This window comes from Silene latifolia, chromosome 11, assembly GCF_048544455.1.
Source record: "Silene latifolia isolate original U9 population chromosome 11, ASM4854445v1, whole genome shotgun sequence".
NCBI lineage: Eukaryota > Viridiplantae > Streptophyta > Magnoliopsida > Caryophyllales > Caryophyllaceae > Silene > Silene latifolia.
The window spans coordinates 87,033,567-87,058,312 of NC_133536.1; the positions used below are offsets into that span (position 1 = coordinate 87,033,567).

The following is a 24,746-nucleotide window of genomic DNA, read 5'->3' on the forward strand; positions in this document are numbered from 1 at the left end:
GAACAAGGGTTCTTTTTCTTATTTTATTATCATTTACCATATGTAGGTGTGGGTGATAATATTATTCATTCACTTCACTAAATTATTTTTCTAGTGAGATAAAAATAATTCTCTTCCTCTCCTCTTCTCCTACCCGGTTTTAGGAGCCAAAACCAAACAATTTTTGGTTCAATTTTTCACAAGATTAATATTATACTAGCTCAAATAATATTAATTAGATTAAGAGTTAGCTTTGGGTATTATTCCTAAGGAGAGATCCTATACTTGGATCTTGTTCTTCCATTAAAGGAAAGCTCAAGAACAAAAGAAAAGGAGATTTCTTTTGTGCCCATTTGAACAAAAATTTCAATGTAAGGATATTATTTCTTCCTTATTTACTTTATTGTTTGCATGCATAAGACCTTTATTAATTTTATGACAAATTAGTTTTAACATATATGAGTATGTTAGTATGTATATAGATCTACATTTCCTTCAAAGACAAGACTAGAAGGCCTATGTAAATAATGAAGTAAATGGGCAATGATGAGAAGATCCTTGCATCTCCAACAAGATCCTTGAGGATTGTTGGAGAAATAAAAGAAGAGAAGCTGACTGGCTAACAATCCGGGCGTCGCAGTGCACGGGACGAGCGTCCTGGCCTGCTACAATCCGAGCGTCCCGTGGCCAATCCGCTCGTCCTGGTCCCTCCCAATCCGAGCATCGCCCTCAGCAAGCCGCTAGGATTCCTCTTCAGTATAAGCCATCCCTCCCTTAAGCCGCTCGGGATGAGCATATTCTATGACGACTAGCGAAGCGGAGATGAGCATCTCCTTCGAGAGGAGCACTTCCTGAACTTTTCTTAAGGGTCTTAATCGTCATTTAAGCCCTTAGTAACCCTAATTTATGTACCTAATCCTTAGTATAAATACCCTATTTTACTAATCAGATTAGCATGTCCTTCTTATACTCTTTTTATGTTATTCTAATCTCATCTTAATCTTGTAATCAACTCTTAGTTAAGCATTAATACAAATATCATTTCCTTAATTTCTCTATTGTTCATCATTTATTTTGGGTAAATGAAGATTATTTGGGGTTTATTTGGAGGATTGACAACCTTCTATCAATCATCAAGTACTTCTATTATTCTTTGCTTATTATTTTGGAATCATCATTAGGTATAATTCTCTTAATCCCTTTTTAATTATTGTTAATCATTTCCATTCATTCATCATGTTTTGCCTTGTTAATATGATTGACAACCTTGTTAGCATGATAAACTTGATAATGAGTGAGTAGTCTCTTAACTAGGGTTAATGGGGAATTAGGGAAAACCAACATGGGGGATGATTTATGCTTAATCTAATATATTCACATAATTTGTTTGCTTGCTTGTTGTGATCGCAACTTATGCACATGTTATGTTTGATGAAATGCGAGCCTATGAATCCTTGCATTTTTTACCCATCACTTACCTTTTCAATGAGACTTGTAAAACATAAACCAACTCGAGTCTCATTAGACCATGCATATAGTTGAGTAGGGAGGATTAAGTCGACTTGTAGGTGTTGTATAATCTAATCGATTCGGCTCCGGGACCCAAACCTTCCTAGGATTGTAAGATATAAACCAACTCGATCCTATGACAACAATAATTGCTTGCTTATAATTTGTGAATATGTTTGTATGATCAATTCCCATGTATCCCCTATGAACTCATGACACCCTAGTGCTTTTAAATCAATCGTTTACATCTCATTTTAATCATCTTGCTTGTTTATTTACATTGTTATTTAGTTTAGTGATCTCTTATCTCAACCCAAATTGGGACACCCTTAGACACGACCATTTGCAATCGAAAATCCTACATCAATACCCGTCCCTTGGGATCCGACCTTTACTTACCTTTTTACTAATAGTAGAGTAGTTTGTGAAGTTATAAATATTGTTTTGGTCTAGGTAACTTTTGACGACGAGTAACAAAACCGACGAACCAGCAGGCTATGAAGTGAGCCATCTTACTGAACCTATCCACAACCACCATGATTAAGTCCTTGCCTCTCTGTTTTCTAGGCAGGGCCACAATGAAATCCAGGCTCACATCTTCCCAAGGTTTATCAGGACAGGCAGTGGAGTGTATGGTCCTGCTTGGAAGGAGCTCTTGGCTTTCTAGCAGGTTGAGCACTTTCTAAGGACTGCCTGAACATCACCTGTCATTGTGGGCCAGTAAAACTGATCCTGTAGGATCCCCAGGGTTTTCTGGATCCCGAAATGTCCCCTAGTCCTCCTGAATGGATCCCCTTTGTACACACAACTTGTTACCATGAAACAGAAAACCTTCTTGCAGCACATATCTCTTTCCCCGAGCTTATCCTCCCTGTGTGTGAGTAATATACTCCTCAAAGAAATGAATATACTCTTTATACATCTCCTACATGAATTAAAACCCAAGTACCTTGTTGCTCATGACAGCCAGTAGAGAGTCTTCTAGATAGGGCATCAGCTACCACATTTTGCTTCCCTACATTGTATTTGCTTGAAAAGGTGAAAGCTTGCAAGAATTCCAACCATTTAGCATGCCTATGGCTCAGTTTGTGTTGACCATTGATGTATTTCAGGGCCTCATGATCTGAGTGCAACATAAATGGCTTGGGTTTTAGGTAATAACCCCAATGTGTAAGGGCCCTGATGATAGCATAGAATTCTCTGTCATAAGTGGAGTACCTCAACTTTGCCCCATTCAGTTTCTCACTGAAGTAAGCCACTGGTTTTTTACCCTGGATTAGGACATCTCCTATTCCAACTTCACTAGTATCACACTCTACCTCAAACAACTAATTAAAGTCAAGTATCTTTAGAATGGGAGTCTCACACATCAACTTCTTGATCTTCTCAAAGGACTGCTGAGCAGCATCAGTCCATTGGAAATCTCCCTTTCTCATGCACTCAGTGATTGGTCCAACAACTGTACTAAAATTCTTGATGAATCTCCTGTAAAAAGATGCCAGACCATGGAATCCCCTTACTTTTGTGATTGTTTGTGGGATTGGCCATGTCTGCATAGCCTTAATATTCTCGTGATCAACAGATATTCCTCTTCCAAATATAATATCTTAGAAATTCTACTTCTTTAACCATGAAGGTACATTTCTCAAGCTTCCCTATAATTTCTACCCTCTGAGTGTTTTAAAAACTGCTTTCAAATGTAACAGATGTTCAGATGGACTGTTGTTATAGATGAGTATGTCATCAACGTATACTACAACAAATTTTCCAAGGCAAGGCCTCAGAACTTCAGTCATTAGCCTCATGAAATTGCATGGGGCATTGGACAAACCAAATGGCATGACAACCCATTCATACATACCATACTTGGTTTTGAAAGTTGTTTTCCATTCATCACCTTCTCTTATCCTTACCTGATGATATCCTTGCCTGAGATCTATCGTTGAAAAGATCTGAGCTCGATTGAGCTCATCCAGCATATCATCCAACCTTGGAATAGGGAACCTGTACTTGATTGTGATGTTGTTTATAGCCCTGCTATCAGTACACATCCTCCATGTTCTATCTTTCTTAGGTACCAGTAAAGAAGGCACTGCACATAGGCTTGGTGATTCCCTCACAAACCCCTTTGTCATCAACTTTTCAATCTGATGCTGCAGTTCCTTAGTTGCTGTGGGAACACATCTGTAAGCTGACCTGTTAGGAAGCACAGAACCAGGTACAAGGTCTATGTGATGCTCAATTCCTCTCAGGGGTGGTAATCCACTAGGCAACTCAGCTGGAAAAACCTCCTTGTATTTCTGAATCAGAGGTTCAACCTTTGCAGGCACACCAGTACTCTCCTCAGTGTTGATTTCCCTTGACAGTAGGAACAACACAGGCCATTTTTGCTTTAGCTCTTTGATCATGGCTGCCTCAGGTAGAAACAACACTCCATTGACTTCCTCAGGCATATTAGGACTTCCATTGCATTTGCCTGGTGAGTGGTGTTCCTGTCAAACTCCCATGGTCTCCCCAACAGTAGGTGGCAGGCATCCATAGGGACCATATCACATAACACTTCATCCTTGTACACCTTCCTAATTGAAAAAGGAACAATGCACTGCTTATCAACTCTCACTTCAGAACCTTTGTTTAACCACCTCAATTTGTATGGACTGGGGAGTTCCTGGGTAGGCAAACTTAGCTTGCTGACCATAATGGTGGAAGCTACATTGGTACAGCTACCTCCATCAATGATCAGATTACACACCCTCCCTTGGACAGTGCATCTACTCCTGAATATCATGGTTCTTTGATCAGGTCCTAGAGGAGCTGGTTGAGAGTGCATAACCCTCCATAGGACCAAACTGTGCCCTGTGTCAGGGTGGACCAGAACTTGTCCTTGATCAGTTTCCCCCTCAGCTTCCACTTCTTCTAGGACCAATGTTTTATCTTCCTCATACACAACTAGACCTTCCCTTTCCCACTCTTCAATCTCCATAGCTATAAGAGCCCTGTTAGAAGGACAGTCTTTCTTAAAATGGCCAAAGCCTTGGTACTGAAAGCACTTAATCTTATCCCTGGACAGAGGTGGGTTGGTTTTAGGATACATGGGTGCCTTCCCTTTGTCTGCTATGGGTTAGGTAGCTGGTTTAGGTGTCTCAGTGATTTTAAGCCCAGTATAAGGTTTGAATGTTGGTCTGGTGGGAAGTCTGGGTGTTATAGGTTTTACTTTTCCCAGTTTCTCAACTCTCAAGGCTAGGTTGACTGCCTCATCAAATGACCAAACCTACTACATCCTTACCCTGCTATCTATCTTAGGATCCAAACCCTCAATAAACCTAGCAATCTTTTACTCAGGTTTCTCAGTAACCTTACATTGCAGGGTTAGCTGTTCAAAGTTCCTAAGGTAGGCCTCAACAGATAACTGTTCTTATCTCAACTGAGTCAGTTTAATAAAGATATCCTGGGTATAGTCTTTGGCTATAAATTTTTCTTTCAATTTCTTTTTTAACTTAAGCCAAGACCTGACTGGTTCCTTACCGTCTCTAATCCTTTGGTGTTTCATACTTTCATACCAAAGAGATGCATATCATTTGAATTTTAAGATGGCAACTTTAAAAGCCTTTCTGTCATCATAATCCTTAAACTCAAAGACTCTCTCAACAGATCTAAGCCGGTCTAACAAATCCTCAGGATTTAAACTACCATGGAAATCAGGAATATTTACCTTTACATCTTTGTCTCTAGCATCATATATTCCTTCCTCCATTCTTGAGTCATCTGATTCAGAGATGGCTTCCTCATATGGGTCATGATGTGGTTGCCTTCTTCTTGCTAACATTGCAAGCCCTCTCCCCCTTCCTCTTCCTCTGAAAGGTGGTGGTTGCCTTCTTGGGTCATCGTTTGGAAATCTCTCCATAACAGTATGGACAACATTGAGCAAAGTATCCACATTTCCTGATATATTCTCTATTCTGGTCTCAATACCAGCAAGTCTCTCTTCCCTCATTGGGTTGTTTTTTGTAGTTTTGATGTAGCTGGGAAAATGAACTCACTTTTCTTTCATTCAGGACTAACACAAGATAGGATTGTGTTAAAACCTAAGCTCTGATTACCAGAATTTGTAGTGTAAGCTATGGGGACAGACACAATTTAAACAAACCCTAAAACAGACAAAGAGTAATTCTCAGGGAATACAATAAACTTGAGGATTTTTGTAAAAATAATAAATGGACTTGAAAAATTATGAAAATTGGTGAAAATTTAGTTAAGATGACAAACTTAAACTGTGCCAAAATTCAGAATTTTACCAATATTCTAAGTATTTTTAATAATTGGAAAACCAGACTGACACAGGTTAATTCTCAAATAGCTTCCTCAGTTGGATTGATTGACTCTTTTTGTGAGTTAGAAACCAGGATATAATTATCAAATTTACCCTCAAGCAAGCACATAAGGTTAACTTAATAATTTAGGGTGATTAAGACTGAATTGTCCAAGCAAGCACAGTATCAATTCAAGCTCAACCAGACAATGCACTTAAAACAGTTCAAGCAAGCACAAACCTGTTCTAAGTAACACCACAGATCCTTAATCAATACCTAAGCAAGCACAAGGTATTATCAAGTCTAACTTATAACTAAGACTCAGCAAAGTTAGAAGATTTGCAAATTTTGAGAGAAATCTCAAGGTTTTTCATTAATCAAAGTCTGAGTAAAACAAACTGAGGAACGGTTACAAAATGATTTAAGAAAAACTGAAATAAGAACAAAAGAGCTGCAGGCATGATGGTGATAGGTTGTAGTTTGATTGATATGTTCTTTGGCTGGGTGTGTGAAGGTCAAATGGCCTTGGTTCAGGTACCAACTGAGGCTCAAGGTGCCATCTGAGGAGAGCTGGAATAAGCCAAGAGTCCTTTTGCTAAGAGTTTTCCCTTGTTTGGCAAAAAATGGCAATTCTGCTTTATCCATTTTACCCTTCCTGCAACTTTCTTTTCTGTCTGATTTTTTTGTGCAATGCTTTAAGAAATTGACCTGGCTCCCTAGGATTAACTTGTGATTAGTTTAACAAAGATTCAGCTGGCCAAGGTTGCAGCTGGTGTCTAGCCTGATTGTTGCTCTTTTGGCCTGAAGAACTTTGACTGACACTTGTTGTTGCCTGAGTGTTGCTGCTGAGTTTGTTGTTGGCCTGATTTGTATTTGGTATCCCTGGAAATATTAGGGTGCTTTTGGTTTGTCCCTGGCGATCCTCTAAAAGATTGTTAGCCTGGTTAACAGCTTATGCTGCATTTTCATTTTGTGAACGACATTTATCAAAGAGTTTGTCAAGAAGCTTACATACTTTTTCTTTGGAGTAAGACCTAACCTTGGCTTTTAGATGTTTTACCTCATTGTAGGAGTCCGAGTTGGAATCATCAGGATGAGCCATAAGACATCTAAGATGTTCAATTTTAGAGGTTTTGGAGACTTTGTCCTTGAGATGACTTATAAGACACATTTTAGCCTCTAATTCCTTCTCGATGATTTCATCGTCCTCGGAGTCGGAAATTCTCCTAATGAGGGACATGGCCTTGTTACTGTAATCCTTTTTAGCCTTATCTCGCTTATCCTTACACTTAATCTCATCCCACTTAGGACATTCTTTAATTTGATGTGATTTGTCACCACACTTAAAACATCCTATGGTGGTAGTAGGTCTTCTCTTTGGAAAGCGTTTTTTTCGTGTAATTATTGTTGAACCTTTTATGTCCATGACCATTCACCATTCCAACTAAGTTCATAGAGAACAAAGCAAACTCATCTTTCTCTTCATCCTCATTATCAATTCAAGAGGATGTTAGAGCAAGACTCTTTCGCCTTGAACATTCACTAGAACGCTTATCGAGATTAAACTCGTAATCCATTAGTGATCACATTAGTTCATGAAGAGATAAAATGGAAAAATCTTTGGCCTCCTCTATGGCGGTTACCTTAGGTTGCCATTGATAAATGCATATTTTATATATTTTTACCCCCTATATTAGCTTCATTTTACATGTCATTTAGCACTTATCATAGTGTTTTAAGCTAATATTTGTTATTCTAGTTGTTATTGCTTGTTTCCACATGTTTTGTAGGAGTTTAAGCTTTTAGGAGCCAAAATCCAACAAAAATGCAAGCTAGAGTGCAATGGCTAAGCAAGACCAAGTATTGGACTAGCATGGAGTATTTGCATGGGTGTAATGCAAATGTTGTCAACAATCAAAGTCAAGCCCAAATTCAAGTTCAAGTCAAGGGGGAAAGCATAAGATTCCAACATACTACCGGGTTATTAATCGCTCAATTAATCACCAACATAGGATTCTCCAAGCAATTAAGTGAGGAATTAAGAGAATTAATCCGGATAACCACGCCCCCGACCGGGGCTGGCAACCCCGATCGGGGTTGGCTGTTTCTAGGTTGTTTACGTTTCATTTCCCTCCCCTATATAAAGGGGAGGCACTTCATAGCTGAGGGCATCTTATTCTTACGTCTCATATAATCTTAAATAGCCTTAAGCAATATTTCTCTCATTATATTTCATATTTAGTTTTCAAGTTGTTTAAGCTTTCCTTAGTTTAATCTTTCAGTTCTACATTCAAGTTATAATACAAGCATTTCTTATTCAAGTTTACTTGGTTATTTGTTCTTCCTTACAAGTTCATTTCCATTACGGTATTTCTATTTCTAGATTATTATTTTACATTTCTATTAAGTTATCGCATAGTTATTAGTTAGCACGTTTATTATATTACATTAGTATTATTTTTATTACATGTTATATCATTTAGTTTATATAATTCATACAATCATGTTTAACATTTCTTACAACAAACTTTATAGTTTACATTGCATTATGAGTAGCTAAATTTCCTTAGTCTAGGGGCTAGGGAAGCCATGCAAAATCAAATATATAAAATGTTAAATTAGGTTGATATAATATTGTCTAATTGTTTCTATCACATGTTTGCATCGTTACGTTTAATCTATGTTTAAAGGCCTTATTCATCGATTAAGTTTTTTCATTCGTTCTAAAAGTCGAGAGGCATAGAATTGAATTAGACTAAGCTTGTGTAGTAGGACGACCTAGTCATGGACGAGAGTTTCTCTAGGACCCGGTCTATGGTTGACACTAATACCGTAAGGTGGGTGTCTCTAAGCCTAAACAATTGACAATGTTATTATTACCGAGTTTAACATGATCGTATATTTACCTTTGCATGTGTGACCCGACTCCCCTAGACTCCCTTTTATCATATAGTTTACATTTTTATAATTGTTAGCAATCAAATCAACAACAAACAAACAAAACGAAATCGACCTTGATAAGAATCTTTCCATAGCATTTCACAACGCAATTCCTGTCTCCTCGTGTTTCACCGCTATTGCTATATTAATTTGTGTCTAGGGTAATTATCTTTGCATAGGTACACGATAAGCCTATCAAATTTTGGCGCCGTTGCCGGGGAGCACGATTTTATTGCGTTTTGAATTGGCGATTTTTTTCTTGTTTTCTTTTGTCTTGAGGAACACTTGTTCCTTGAGACCGTTACTTATCATTTTCTAGAAATTGTTGTCTTATGCCCAGGTCCTCTCGTAGTGGAGAATTACTTTCACCGGATTCCAATCCCGAGAAAACGTTTAGGAGAAGACGACGTTTTTGGAAAGAAGTGAAATAAACCGCTTCTCCCGAACAACTTGAAAGTGCTAGAAAGTCTTACCTAGACGATCTAAAAATTCTTGAGGAGGAGGTTTCAAGTTCATCATCTCCACCACCACCACCACCATCTACTACTAAAAAGATGGTGAAACTTCCCAATCACTGAAAGCCCACCGCGGCCATGCTTCCGTCCGGTATCACAACTACTCAAATTACCGCGCCGGACTTCGAGATCAAACCGGCTTTCATTAGCCTTGTGGAGAGGAAGCAATTTGGGGGTAGTCTTTTGGAGGATCCCAATTTGTATGTGCAAAATTTCTGCGATTATTGCTCCATGATCCGTCAAACGGGCGTTACTCAAGCCCAAATAAGGGAAATACTTTTCCCTTTCTCTTTGAAGGACAAGGCCAAGCTTTGGATCAATAGCCTTGACCGCACCTCTATGGGAATCACCAATTGGGAGACATTGGCTCTTGCTTTCTATCAAAAGTTTTTTCCACCGGAGAAAACTCAAACTTTGAGGAGCCAAATCACTGGATTCCGTCAACAAGCTCTTGAGAGCTTATATGAAGATGGGAGAGGTACAAAGAGCTACAAAGGCAATGCCCACATCATGGGCTAGATGATTGGTTTCTAGCTATAACATTCTACAATGGATGTTATGCCGAGTCCCGAAGGATTCTTGATTCCGGTAACAATGGGCAGTTTGATCAAATTGACACCGATATTGCTCATGCTAGGATCGAATCTATGGCGGTCCATGATGCACAATTTGTCAATTCCCGAAGTGTACCACTCAAAGGTAAAGAAGAATCCTCCGATAATCCCGTCTTGTTAGCTCAAATTGCCTTACTCCAACAACAATTGGCGGAAAGAGATGCTAGAGATTCCCTTCAACAACTCAATGTCGTGTCTTCTACAAGTCAAATCATTGTTTGTGACGGTTGCACAGGTGCGGGTCATTACACTGCTCATTGCCGAGCTACTATTGAGGAGGTAAATGCTTTTCAAGATTTTAGACAAAGTTTTTATCCACCAGGTACATTTTCCAATGCTTATAACCCGAATTCAAAATTCCATCCGAACTTGTCTTATACTAGCAACAATGTGTTTAACCCTCAACCACCACCACAACAAAATGCCTATGTCCCTCAACAACAAAAGCATAATCCTCCACCGGGTTATCAAAACAAACAAAGGCCACCTCAACAAAACTACCAACAAAATCAACGCCCACCAAAAAATAACCAAGGAGGAGGTAAGCGTGAGGCTATGATGGTTCAAATGCAAAGGGAATTGTTGGCACAAATCCAAAAGAGTGATCAAGCTCACAATGCCGCAATCAAGATGTTGGAGCAACAAATGGCTAAACTAGCCTCATCTAGCTCTTGAAGGAAAACGGGTCAATTACCACCACAAGGTGAGCAACCACATGCGACCGTTAATTCCATTTCCTTGAGAAGTGGTACAAGCTATGATGGACCGTCCATGTATTTAGATGACGAGGTGGTTGTTAAAAAGCCCAAGCTTGGGGGAAATGACAAAAAGAAGGCTAGTGAAGAGCCTCTTGTAAAGGATCGTGTACCATTTCCTCATCGATTGTTGATGTTAAAGAGAAAGAGCAAGCTTGATACCAAAGATGTTGAGCCCCCTATGCCCAAAGAAAGTGACGAGGTGTTTGTTGATGAAGTCTTTCCTAATGCTAAGGAGAGTGATGCCGTTTCAAAGAAGGTGGATGTTCCCAATAAGAACGAGAAAGTGAAAGTGAGAGATGTGGAGGATGCTCATCCAAAGGAAGTTGTTCAAGTACCGTTTCCTCATCGTCTAGCAAAGCACAAGGAGGAAGATAAGTTCGGTAAGTTTTTGGAAGTTTGTAAGAATTCGCAAGTCACTGTCCCATTTATAGAATTGCTTACCCAAGTCCCCTCTTACGCAAAGTTTATGAAGGAAATCCTCTCAAATAAGCGATCCTTCAATGAGGTTGAGACCATTGCTTTCACCGAAGAGTGTAGTGTACTCTTACAAAATAAGTCTCCCCCGAAACTTAAGGACCCCGGTAGTTATTCTATTCCTTGCACTATAGGCACATATACCATTGATAAGGCCCTTTGCGACCTAGGTGCTAGTGTGAGTGTCATGCCCTATTCCATTTGTGAAAAACTTAACATGGGTGCTTTAAAATACACAAGTATCACATTGCAAATGGCGGACCATTCTTTAAAGCAACCCTTAGGTGTATTAGAAGATGTACCCGTCAAAGTTGGCAAGTTTTTCATACCCGTTGACTTCCTCATACTTGATATGGTCGAGGACTCACAAACCCCAATTATATTGGGTAGGCAATTTTTACGCACCGCGGGTGCACTAATTGATGTGAAAAATGGGAGGTTGACATTAGAAGTGGGTGATGATCGGGTTTCCTTTAGCAAAAACAACACCATTAGAAGCCCAATGTTACAAGAGTCTTGTTATTTATTTAGCACTGTGGACTCTCCTAATGCCTCTACTACGCTTGGATCCTTACTAATGGATCCATTGGAGGATGATATTGGTGTTGTTTGTTTTGTAGGTGACGATGCTAAGGGCACTATTGCTAAGAGTGCCAAAAAGAAAAGGAAATTTTATTTGAACAATTTCAAATGGTTGCAGAATGCGAAGATAGCTATGAAATGAAGCTTGGTTGGTGGCAAGCTGAATGATGAAACTTGATCAAATAGCTTTACGTCGCGCGGGACGTTAAACCAGCGCTTCTTGGGAGGCAACCCAAGCTTTTTAATTGCTTTTATTTATTTTTGTTTTTAATTTTCCGCAATTTATTATTTTTCGTAGAATTAGGAATAAAATACTAGACTTGACAATGTTTGTTCTGTGATTTATAGGTGAACAATGAAGAAAAAGAGGCTTAAAGGAGAAAATTCACGCTTCCCCATGCATACAACCCCGTTCGGGGTCGTAACTTTCAACAAACGGAGGAGCTAAAAGAAATGCGGAAAAAGTCAAAATTTGGTAAGATATGGTCAACCCGGTTCGGGGTTGGTGGCCCCGATCGGGGACGCAACCTTTTCCGGAAAAAAAAAATTAAAATTTTTAAAAGTTGCCTAATCACTTTCAAACATCATTCCTTCTTCAAACTTTCAATTTTTGGCCCTTCTCTTGAATTTTTGATGCATGGAAGAGTCCCCCGAATACATGCTAGCTTGAGGGGAGGCTAACAGGTCGAGTAAGTTTTATTTGCTTTGCATTTTAGTTTAGGTCTTGCAACCCATTAAACATAACCTCTAGTCCTTCCTGTTTTGTGCTTTGAGCCATTTTTATGGTTTAGTTGGGTAATTTGAATTGTTGGCACATTGAGGAAAATGTTATGTTTAGCTTGGGGGGAGATTGCATTTGCATATAGTGTAGATTGCATGTAGTGTAGAAAATTTAAAAAATTTTGAGAGAAATTTTGTGGTTTTTGCTTGCTTGTCACCTACTTTCCTCTTTGCTTATCCTAACGATAGCCTTTAGCTAATGATTTGTTCTTATATGATAGGATAATAGCTACATGGGGATGTCTTGACATAGTAGGTGGGAGATGGAGAATGAACCGAATAGGCTTGATCTTGACTATTGGCAAGCTACAAAATGGTAAGGTAGAATCTCTTTAGACCGATGCATCCATATCCGGTCTCTCTTAGGTGAGTGTAGGTGTCTCCTTATGATGTCTGTTTTATCAAAACGCATAAGTATGGTTCTCATGTCATCTCTTTATATGGGTGCATTCATTTGTTATAGCATTTTGGAGCCATTCACATGAATAGTTTTGCCTTCTTGACCCCTTCACAAACATTTTTCCTAGCTCCATTAAAACTTGCCTACCTTGTTGAGCTAGTAGCTTGTTTGGTCTTGTTTGGGTGCTCAATTGGGATTTATTTCAAAGTTTGGAATATCATGTGAGCTTAGTCTTAATGCTCAATGAAGAAATGAAAAAGAAGAAAAAAATAAAAGAGAAAAATTATGAAAAATTGAGAAAAAGTTGAGGAAAGAAAAGAAAAAAATGAATGAAAAAAAGCATGGAATGAAAATGAAAAAAAAGAAGTATGAATTGAAAAGAATAAAAAGAGAATAAGAAGTTGATGTAAGAAACTCTCATGCATTATTCACATATTTTGGAGAGTGTTCTTATAATTTGAATTGCAAATTGGATTAGAATTGGGATTGAGCATCCTTGCATTTGGTTGTTGCTAGCTTGACATTAGCTCCACAATCCATAGGGACCACATCACATAAAACTTCATCCTTGTACACCTTCCCAATTGAAAAAGGAACAATGCATTGCTTGTCAACTCTCACTTCAGAACCATTGTTTAACCACCTAAACTTGTATGGACTGGGGTGCTCCTGGGTAGGAAAACTTAGCTTGCTGACCATAATGGTGGAAGCTATATTGGTACAGCTTCCTCCATCAATGATCAGATTACACACCCTCCCTTGGACAGTGCATCTACTCCAGAATATCATGGATCTTTGATCAGGTCCTAGAGGAGCTGGTTGAGAGTGCATAACCCTCCATAGGACCAAATTGTGCCCTGTGTCAGGATGGGCCAGAACTTATCCTTGATCAGTTGCCCCCTCAGCTTCCACTTCTTCTAGGACCAATGTTTCATCTTCCTCATACACAACTAGACCTTCCCTTTCCCACTCTTCAATCTCCATAGCTGTAAGAGCCCTATTAGAAGGACAGTCCTTCTTAAATGGCCAAAGCCTTGGCACTGGAAGCACTTAATCTTATCCCAGGACAGAGGTGGGTTGGTTTTAGGATACATGGGTGCCTTCCCTTTGTCTGCTGTGGGTTGGGTAGCTGGTTTAGGTGTTCAGTGATTTTAACACCAGTATAAGGTTTGAATGTTGGTCTGGTGGGAAGTCTGGGTGTTACAGGTTTTACTTTTCCCAGTTTAGAAACTCTCAAGGCTGGGTTGACTGCCTCATCAAATGACCAAACCTGCTGCATCCTTACCCTGCTATCTATCTTAGGATCCAAACCCTTAATAAACCTAGCAATCTTTTGCTCAGGTTTCTCAGTAACCTCACATTGCAGAGTTGGCTGTTAAAAGATCCTAAGGTAGGCCTCAACAGATAACCGTTCTTATCTCAACTGAGTCAGTTTAATAAATATATCCTGGGTATAGTCTTTGGCTATAAATTTTTCTTTCAATTTCTTTTTCAACTTAAGCCAAGACCTGACTGGTTCCTTACCATCTCTAATTCTTTGGTGTTTCATACTTTCATACCAAAGAGATGCATATCATTTGAGTTTTAAGATGGCAACTTTAAAAGCCTTTCTGTCATCATAATCCTTAAACTCAAAGACTCTCTCAACAGATCTAAGCCAGTCTAACAAATCCTCAGGATTTAAACTACCATGGAAATCAGGAATATCTACCTTTACATATTTGTCTCTGGCATCATAGATTCCTTCCTCCATTCTTCAGTCATCTGATTCAGAGATGGCTTCCTCATATGGGTCATGATGTGGTTGCCTTCTTCCTACTCCCATTGCAATCCCTCTCCCCCTTCCTCTTCCTCTGAAAGGTTGTGGTTGCCTTCTTGGGTCATGGTTTGGAAATATCTCCATGACAGTATGGACAACATTGAGCAAAGTATCCACATTTCCTGCTAGATTCTCTATTCTGGCCTCAATACTAACAAGTCTCTCTTCACTCATTGGGTTGTTTGTTGTAGTTTTGATGTAGCTGGGAAAATGAACTCACTTTTCTTTCACTCAGGAATAACACAAGATAGGATTGTGTTAAAACCTAAGCTCTGATTACCAGAATTTGTAGTGTAAGCTATGGGGACAAACACAATTTGAACAAACCCTAAAACAGACAAAGAGTAATTCTCAGGGAATGCAATAAACTTGGGGATTTTTGTAAAAATAGTAATTGGACTTGAAGAATTATAAAAATTAGTGAAAATTTAGTTAAGATGACAAACTTAAATTGTGCCAAAATTCAGAATTTTACAAATATTCTAAGTATTTTTAATAATTGGAAAACCAGACTGACAAAGGTTAATTCTCAGACAGCTTCCTAAGTTGGATTGATTGACTCTTTTTGTGAGTTAGAAACCAGGATATAATTATCAAATTTACCCTCAAGCAAGCACAGAAGGTTAACTTAATAATTTAGCGTGATTAAGACTGAATTATTCAAGCAACCTCAGAATCAATTCAAGCTCAACCAGACAATGCACTTAAAACAGTTCAAGCAAGCACAGACCTGTTCTAAGTAACACCACATATCCTTAATCAATATCTAAGCAAGCACAAGGTATTATCAAGTCCTAACTTATAACTAAGACTCAGCAAAGTTTGAAGGTTTGCAAATTTTGAGAGAAATCTCAAGGTTTTTCAATAATCAAATTCTGAGTAAAACAAATTGAGGAACGGTTACAAAATGATTTAATACAAACTGAAATAAGAACAAAAGAGCTGCATGCATGATGGGGACAGGTTGTACTTTGATTGATGCGTTCTGTGGCTAGGTGTATGAAGGTCAAATGGCCTTGGTTCAGGCACCAACTGAGGCTCAAGGTGCCATCTGAGGAGAGCTGGAACAAGCCAAGAGTCCTTTTGCTATGAGTTTTCCCTTGTTTGGCCAAAAATGGCAATTCTGCTTTATCCATTTTACCTTTCCTGCAACTTGCTTTTCAGTCTGATTTTTTTGTGCAATGCTTTAAGAAATTGACCTGGCTCCCTAGGATTAACTTGTGATTAGTTGAACAATGATTCAGCTGGCCAAGGTGGCAGCTGGTGTCTAGCCTGATTGTTGCTCTTATGGCCTGATGAACTTGGACTGACAGTTGTTGTTCCCTGAGTGTTGCTGCTGAGTTTGTTGTTGGCCTTATTTGTGTCTGGTATCCCTGGAAATATTAGGGTGATTTTGGTTTGTCCCTGGCGATCCTCTAACAGATTGTTAGCCTGGTTAACAGCTTCTGCTGCATTTTCATTTTGTGAACGACATTTATCAAAGAGTTTGTCAAGAAGCTTACATACTTTTTCTTTGGAGTATGACCTAACCTTGGCTTTTAGATGTTTTACCTCATTGTAGGAGTTCGAGTCGGAATCATCAGGATGAGCCATAAGACATCGAAGATGTTCAATCTTAGAGGTTTTGGAGACTTTGTCCTTGAGATGACTTGTAAGACACATTTTAGCCTCTAATTCCTCCTCGATGATTTCATCGTCCTCGGAGTCGGAAATTCTCCTAATGGGGGACATGACCTTGTTCTTGTAATCCTTTTTAGCCTTATCTCGCTTATCCTTAGATTTAATCTCCACCCACTTAGGACATTCTTTAATTTGATGTGATTTGTTACCACACTTAATACATCCTATGGTGGTAGTAGGTCTTCTCTTTAGAAAGCGTTTTTTTCGTGTAATTATTGTTGAACCTTTTATGTCCATGACCATTCACCATTCCAACTAAGTTCATAGAGAACAAAGCAAACTCATCTTCCTCTTCATCCTCATCATCAATTCAAGAGGATGTTAGAGCAAGACTCTTTCCCCGTGAACATTCACTAGAATGCTTATCGAGATTAAACTCGTGATCCATTAGTGATCACATTAGTTCATGAAGAGATAAAATGGTAAAATCTTTGGCCTCCTCTATGGCAGTTACCTTAGGTTGCCATTGATAAGTGCATATTTTATATATTTTTACCCCCTATATTAGCTTCATTTTACATGTCATTTAGCACTTATCATAGTGTTTTGAGTTAATATTTGTTATTCTAGTTGCAATTGCTTGTTTCCACATGTTTTGTAGGAGTTTAAGCTTTTAGGAGCCAAAATCCAACAAAAATGCAAGCTAGAGTGCAATGGCTAAGCAAGACCAAGTATTGGACTAGCATGAAGTATTTGCATGGGTGTAATGCAAATGTTGTCAACAATCAAAGTCAAGCCCAAATTCAAGTCCAAGTCAAGGTGGAAAGCATAAGATTCCTACATACTACCGGGTTATTAATCGCTCAATTAATCACCAACATAGGATTCTCCAAGCAATTAAGTGAGGAATTAAGAGAATTAATCCGGATAACCACGCCCCCGATCGGGGTTGGCTGTTTCTAGGTTGTTTACGTTTCATTTCCCTCCCCTATATAAAGGGGAGGCACTTCATAGCTGAGGGCATCTTATTCTTACGTCTCATATAATCTTAAATAGCCTTAAGCAATATTTCTCTCATTATATTTCATATTTAGTTTTCAAGTTGTTTAAGCATTCCTTAGTTTAATCTTTCAACATTTTGTTCTACATTCAAGTTATAATACAAGCATTTCTTATTCAAGTTTACTTGGTTATTTGTTCTTCCTTACAAGTTCATTTCCATTACGGTATTTTTATTTCTAGTTTATAATTTTACATTTCTATTAAGTTATCGCATAGTTATTCGTTAGCACGTTTATTATATTACATTAGTATTATTTTTATTACATGTTATATCATTTAGTTTATATAATTCATACAATCATGTTTAACATTTCTTACAACAAACTTTATAGTTTACATTGCATTATGAGTAGCTAAATTTCCTTAGTCTAGGGGCTAGGGAAGCCATGCAAAATCAAATATATAAAATGTTAAATTAGGTTGATATAATATTGTCTAATTGTTTCTATCACATGTTTGCATCGTTACGTTTAATCTATGTTTAAAGGCCTTATTCATCGATTAAGTTTGTTCATTCGTTCTAAAAGTCGAGAGGCATAGAATTGAATTAGACTAAGCTTGTGTAGTAGGACGACCTAGTCATGGACGAGAGTTTCTCTAGGACCCGGTCTATGGTTGACACTAATACCGTAAGGTGGGTGTCTCTAAGCCTAAACAATTGACAATGTTATTATTACCGAGTTTAACATGATCGTATATTTACCTTTGCATGTGTGACCCGACTCCCCTAGACTCCCTTTTATCATATAGTTTACATTTTTATAATTGTTAGCAATCAAATCAACAACAAACAAACAAAAAGAAATCGACCTTGATAAGAATCTTTCTATAGCATTTCACAATGCAATTCCCGTCTCCTTGTGTTTGACCCCTATTGCTACATTAATTTGTGTCTAGGGTAATTATCTTTGCATAGGTACACGATAAGCCTATCAGCCATTTAATGGTAACACTACGAAGAATTTTTCGAATGGTGTCCTCGGACTCAAAATTTCTCCCTAGACTTTTTAGTTCGTTGATAATACACGAAAAGCGAGATGAAAAACTATTTATGGACTCATCCTTTGACATGTGAAATATCTCATATTGTTGCATGAGAACGTCAATACGGTGTTTTCTAACTTGAGACGTCCATTCATAGGCAAGAACAAGGGAGTCCCAAATTAACTTAGTCGTAGGACATCCGGAAATCCGACTCACCTCGGCCTCTCCAACACACCGTTGAAGAATCGACATCGCTTTTGAGTTTTCTCGGCCAATTTGAAATCATTTTCATTGTAATCTTTCTCGGCCTTGACCTTAGTAAAACCCGTAAGGATGTCGGTTTCCTCAATAGAAGAGGTCTGTCCTCTATGATTTTCCAACATTGATAATCGATACTTTTGATATAGTGCTCCATTTTGAGCTTCCACCATCCAAAATTCTCACCGGTAAAGACTGAGATCTTGGAGTGTTTTAAAGAATCCATATCCCAAGAATCAAACTATAAGGCGGTTAGGCTCGATCAAGAGCACGAGGCTCTGATACCAATTTAAGAGTTTAGGATTCTAAGTACCTACGAGGGGGAAGGGGTGAATTAAGTACTATTTTAAAATTTTCACTTGATCTTTATTGTTTAAAGATAAGTTGATTAGCAATATGAAGAGCAAGTGGATACATCAAATAAATTGAATAATTAAATGTGTATCACTAAAGCCTAAGGCGACGAGTGAAGTTTGGAGGTGACAGTTGTTTTGATTGTTACTTGATTGTCTTAGCTTGTGAAGTAAAAGCTATAGACTAGAAGTGACAGTATTCAGGATTGTTACAAGCAAAACCATAAAAGAAGAATGAGTAAGTAAATTGCAGCGGAATTAAAAGTGAAGAAAGATCAACACAGCGGTTTTGAATTGGTTCGGCCGACACTCTAAAGGCCTACGTCCAATCTTCTTTTATTAAAAAGTGAAGTGATCTACTCTGACTACTTAAGACACTTACAATAAAAGGACCAACAACCTACTCCGGTTGCGATACGAGTTCTAAGACTACTCCGCCTATGAACTCGACACTCTAACTAGAATGTTTACAAAACCAAGTTTCCTCAAACTGATTCTGAGAAAGAATTGAGAAGGACAACTTATTAGTACAAACGATTCTAGATGAGAGAGTACAATACTATAAAGTAACAGTGTTAATGACTGACACACTTGAACACTTAGATGATTTTTGCAAAAGAAATAGCTTAGAGTTCTTAAAATTGATTTTGCAAAATGTTTTAATTTTTCAGGTAAAAGTCTTACTTTGAAAGTGAAGGGAGGTGCTCCTTTTATAGGGGAAAAAACGAGAGGATGCATGCTAGGGTTTTAAGTCAAAACTTTTGGTCATGAGACAAAAGTATTGACGTTCCCAAATTAGCACCAAAAGGACTTCTTTCTAAGAAGCATAAAGTACAATAGATAGCTTGTAATTTTCCTTAAAGGGTCTTTGTATTTTTCAGAAACAAAATGAAGAAGACATTAACAAGAGGACAACTCTTGATAATAGAAGGAAAGAACCAAATATTGTTTCATAAAATCCAAAGAAAAGTAGTATCATAAAAGAGGAAATCTTTTGAAGTGCCAATCACAATCTCCTTTCAAAGACCACCCTTCCAATAATTCAAGTTTAAAACTCCATTTTAAAGATGATGTATAAAAGCCTATTTTGATAAAAAGTGAAATATCCAAAATGAAAGACTTGCTTCAAGTGTGGCGGGTCAAACTTGACAGTCAAGCATACTGTGTGGACATGGGCCACCCGCGCCGAGTGCACCCGCGCGTTGATTTCGAGGCGGCGGCACTTCTCCCACGGAACCTTGGTTTACCAAAGCACGTCATGGGCGGTTACCGATTTGTGAGGCATTGAAACCGGTGAAAGGTTGAATAAGCCTGCATTTGTGGAGTCACCACCAAATTATTGTGGAAAAATTGGAAACCGTTCGAATACTCGTGCCATGTCAAGATACAAGGTAATGACATGAAATCTAAGAACTCGTTACCCTTAGCATTCGATGTCTAGAATGACTCTCGAGATGCCAATGGACACGGATCTCCAGAGATAACTGGAGTAAGGGGTAAGGGTATGTATTAGAAAGCTCTTTAATTCGAACACCTAATCCCGCCCGCCTCGATAGCGGCCTCTACTAATGATTAGGAAAATTGTTCATATTTGATATGTCATCAATGTAATGCATGGAATGCAACAAACATAGATTAATCCTAGCATGTGAAATTAGACTATGTCGGTTAACACGTGTTTTAGCAAACAATTTGGGTCGAAGTAGATGTTAGATTAATTAAATGTGAATAATTAAATAATACATAAAAATAATTACGATAAATGAATTAGAATAATCAAAATTACAAGAATTACAAGGTTTATTTGATCTACGTCAAAAGCACGCTCAAAGATGGGATTTTGTGGACAACGGGGGCCCACGGGGGCGGTTGGGAAACAAGCATTTGCATTTTTGTATGGAGTCGCCACCAATTTATTGTGGAAAATTGGAAACCGTTCGAATACCTCGTGTCATGTCAAGACACAAAGTAGTGACATGAACACTAAGCAATCGTTACCCTTAGCATTCTATGTCTAGAATGACTCTCGTGGATGCCAATGAACACGGATGTTCACAGAGATCTGGAGTAAGGGGTGAGGGTACGTATTAGGAAGCTCTTTTGATCGAACACCTAATCCCGACTGCCTCGATAGCGGCCTCTACTAATGATTAGGGACATCATTTATACTTGATATATCGTCGGCTATATGCATGCAATGCAACATCCAAGTTTTAATCCTAACATGTGAGAATTAGACTAAGTCGGTGGACAATTAGTTTAACATACAATTAATGTCGAAGTAGGATTTAATGCTCAATTACAGGTGAAAGCATACAAATGATACAAAAAATAATAATAAATACAATAGGAAAATTACAATAATTACATTGGGATAGGCAATTTATGTCGAAAATACCTTTAAAACGGATAATTAGGAAAAAGAAATAAAAGAAACAAAATTACAAATAAAATAACGAACATGAATTAGCGTGATATTACGGTTAATAGTTAGTTAATACGTAGTTGAAACAAACTAGGTCAAGGCAGAAACGGAATTCAGGGACAGAACTCAGCCAGGAACAGCGCAAGAGAGTGCGTCTTTTGAAAAGCGCGCAGCAGACGACGCGCGTCTGTTCCTTGGCTCCTGATTCCGGGTCGTGAAGCCGTGATTGCAAGACGTTAATGTTAATTGGTGAATTTAATGATCAATTGGTGATATTTACTCGGATGGAAGTGATTAGCATGTTATTTAACATATGAATGGGTCATGAAAACAGTAAAACATGGATGAGACGGATGCAAACGAATTAATTACAAGCTGGAATAATGACAGAAGTGAAAAATATATAAATGAGTCAAACAAATTAGGTTAGATATGATGGATTAATGACGAATATGCGATGAAAACTATATCAAAGACGAATCCCAGAAACCCAATATTGATGAACTGAATCTCTACAACCCGGAATTGAATTTAATGACGAAAACCCGCAAACATTGGATTATTTGGGATTTAAGTCGGATTTGATGATGATTAATACATATTAATGATGATGATGATAATATACATGTGAATCATATGCTGTGATGATGAAGAATTAACAAACAAACGAAACAAATAAAAGGATTTGACGAATAACAGAGGACGAACGAAGAAGAAAGGAAGCAGGAACTGCGGCAGCCTCACGAAGAGGCGCAGCAGGAACTGCGCTCCTTCGAAGAGGCGTAACAGTTGCTGCGTCCTTTCTCGACGGTTATCTACTGGAAATCCGTAAAAAAGAGGTTTTAAAGCGTGGTTTTAGAAATCGGTTTTAATGGTATTTTCGACGTAAACCTTACAATTGATTATACAATAAATAAAATACAATAAATAAAAGGAGAGATTACACCCTCAGACTTACATGTTGACGAAACGAGAAGGACTAAGATATCGATTAGTGATGCTCGACGCGAATGCAAAGAAAGTGCCCTCGTAAGAGGAAAACGATTAGATTAATTAAGTTGATTGATGTGTAGTTGGTCAAATTGGTCGGTCATGCAAACGGGGAGGCTGGTACTCAGAAGGATCCGAGCTTACGTGGTCGAAAGTTCAAGCACGTAGACGCTAAAAAGTAAGAACAAAGTTTAGAATGCAAAGGGAGAAGGGAAGGGCGGACACTCGCGTGAGAAATATGAGGAACGAAGGCTCCTATTTATACTAAACACGTGAAGGAATTAGGGTTTCGGAGACTCTTTGGAAGTGAATCTCGGAAAGATATGAAAAAGATACGAGAAACATGAAGAAAAGGACCTGGGAAGAGGCGCAGCAGCCACTGCGTCTCTTGGAAGAGGCGCAACACCTGCTGCGTCTATTCCCAAGGGATTTCCTCCTGTAGAAGAAAGATTTCCCTGTTTGAGTTATGGTAGGACGGAAATAATTCGGTTTTCCTTAATATCTTATGTGAATATTACGGGAAATTGTTTACTAAAAGATAAAATTTATGAAATATGGATTAGAAATATCCGGAACATTCCAGAAGATTCTGACTCGGGATTTAACGGGTAACAGAAAATGGAGACGGTTTTAGGCCCGGACTCCGAATGTACTCTAATTACTGTCAAAACGACCGTATCGGGACGTGGATGACAACTAAGAGGTAGACATTGATATTTGAGCAATCACTTGACGATAATCTTAAGAATTGTCACAAATCGTTCCGCGTACCAAACATGCGGCCCAATCATCACCGGGTGGTTTGCGGGAGGTACAGAAATGAGGTATCTACAGATTTCAAAGAAGAAAATAAAAGAAATATAAAATTGGAATTTAAAATATAAAAATACGTCAACTTAGAGGTGATAATACGGATAATAGTTGATTTAAACCGTAATTAGGAGCTACCTTAGGAGCTACGTCAAAGCGAGAAAGAGTTCAGGGACAGAAATCAACCCAGAACAGGCGCAACATCTGCTGCGTCCTCTGGAAGAGGCGCATCACCTTATACATTTGTTCTAGAGCTGGGTTCTGGCTGTGAAGTTAGAACCGCAACATTGTTATCGTTCGTTGGTATATTTAGGATAGATTATCGATATTAGACCCGAGTTGAAGTGTTTTAACCAATTACTTGCATCTAGGCGAGTCATAAGACGAATTAAAATGAGAAATTACAGCGGTTTACATTATTACGATTGACTCGTTTCGGAAATACAAAAGGCGAAACTTGAGAGATTAGATTAAAACGAAAACTGGACAAATAAGATTCGAAAGAAAAGTTATGTACCAAATTAGGATTCCAGAACCTCGACATGAACAAGTCGAAATCCTGAAGAATCGATTTGAATTAAAACGGCGAAAACCCGCGAGTATTGAACTACTCGGGATTAAGGACGAATTAAACATTGTAATAAAAAGGAAAATTGCTAAAAACATGATTTGTACAGGGAGAATTACAAAATGAACAAAAGAAAAAAGAAAGAAAAGAGGAAACTTGCAGGAAGTCGAGGAAGTAGAAGACGAGGAGGAGCAGCAAGCAACCTCTGGGATAGGCGCAACAAGGTTGTGATCCTTCGAAGAGGCGCAGCTGCTGCTGCGTTTCTTCTCGACGCCTGACCTCTGCTGGTTCATAAAAAACGGTTTTAAAAGATGGATTTTAAATTGGTTTTCGAACGTGCTCTTGATATAGATCTACATTAATTAATACAAAATAAAGGTACAATAATAAAATGGGATTTACACCCTTAGACTTACATGTTTGACGAACGAGATTGACTAAAGTTATCGTTTTAGTGATTGCTCGACTCAAATATGCGTGGAAAGTGCCCTCGTTAGAGGATTTAACAGATTAATTAGATTGATTAAGAGTGGAGTTGGTCAAATTGGTCGGTCTATGCAACGTGACTGGGACTCAGAATGATCTGAGCTTATGTGGTCGATTGATCAAGCACGTAGGCGTCGAAAAGCAATAGCGTGGTCTAGAATGCAAAGAGAGAGAAAGAAGGGGCGGAACACTCGCGTGCCAAATATGGAGGCCGAAGGTCTCTATTTATATTGAACATATGGAAGAGTTTAGGAATGACACGGATAAGGAAACAAATCACGGAAATATTCTGTAAAGTGCGAAAAGGGGACTGGAGAAGAGGCGTAACAACTACTGCGACCCTTGGAAGAGTCGCAGCACCTGCTGCCTCATTTCCCCAGAGGTTTTCTCCTCAGCAAGAAAGATTTCCGCGTTTTATTATGCAATTTCGGTAGATCTACACTTCCTTATTCCATAAAACACAATATTACGGAAGATATTTAATTAAAATATTGATTTAAAATTAGGAAT

The 24,746-nt window shown here is 38.4% G+C and overlaps 1 non-coding gene across 1 annotated transcript; it reads right to left on the minus strand.

Annotated features, from left to right (window-relative positions):
* Positions 1-9,664: 9,664 nt before the first annotated feature.
* LOC141615713 (small nucleolar RNA R71) lies at positions 9,665-9,770 on the minus strand. Its single transcript, XR_012530116.1, has one exon. It is a non-coding gene; the product is annotated as a small nucleolar RNA R71 (small nucleolar RNA).
* Positions 9,771-24,746: the final 14,976 nt, after the last annotated feature.